This window comes from Agelaius tricolor, unplaced genomic scaffold, assembly GCF_023055355.1.
Source record: "Agelaius tricolor isolate 1412-34295 unplaced genomic scaffold, bAgeTri1.0.p SCAF_39, whole genome shotgun sequence".
Taxonomy (NCBI): domain Eukaryota; kingdom Metazoa; phylum Chordata; class Aves; order Passeriformes; family Icteridae; genus Agelaius; species Agelaius tricolor.
In genome coordinates this window covers 3,191,946-3,192,500 of record NW_027269299.1, presented here as the reverse complement: position 1 = coordinate 3,192,500, position 555 = coordinate 3,191,946, and the positions used below count along the sequence as shown (strand labels likewise).

Genomic DNA, 555 nt, shown 5'->3' with positions numbered 1-555 from the left:
CTGCAATTCACATTAATTCTCGCAGCTAGCTGCGTTCTTCATTGACGCAAGAGCTGAGTGATCCACCGCTAAGAGTTGTCTGCCTTTCGGGCACTGCTCACGCTGAGTGGCCCCTTTTTGTTACTCTGGCGCTGAGGACGCTCGGGCGCGCCCCTGGCTTCGACCGTACGAGCACACAGAAAATGGAAGGGGAGGGAAAAAAAAACCACTGGAACAACCCACTCTCTGAAGGCCAGCCAAGAGGCGTGGGAGCCCGCGCCCCTGACCGCCTTCCCCCGCAAGGGGTGACGCCGACCTCACAAATGCCGTCCTTCGGAGGTGGCCCAGGCGCCCGGGCTTGGCCCGGCCTCCGTGCGGAGGGCCAGGCGGCATGCACCAGAATGCAGGGGACATGGCAGCCCGCCGGCTTCTCTCTTTCACGGGACAACACGCACAAAACACACGGCACACGGCTGGGGGCGGGCAGCCATAGGCCCCTGCACCACGCCGGCTCTCCCTCGGCCCCAACACCGCGGGCCTCGCAGAGCGCCGTTGCGCTGCTGCCCGGCCAGCTTT

At 64.5% G+C, this 555-nt stretch overlaps 1 non-coding gene across 1 annotated transcript in view; it reads right to left on the bottom strand.

Annotated features, from left to right (window-relative positions):
* The window catches only part of LOC139603532 (5.8S ribosomal RNA), a 153-nt gene extending 76 nt beyond the window's left edge, over positions 1-77 (bottom strand). Inside the window, exon 1 of the ribosomal RNA XR_011683711.1 lies at positions 1-77. This exon is cut by the window's left edge and continues 76 nt beyond it. This is a non-coding gene — a ribosomal RNA (5.8S ribosomal RNA).
* Positions 78-555: the final 478 nt, after the last annotated feature.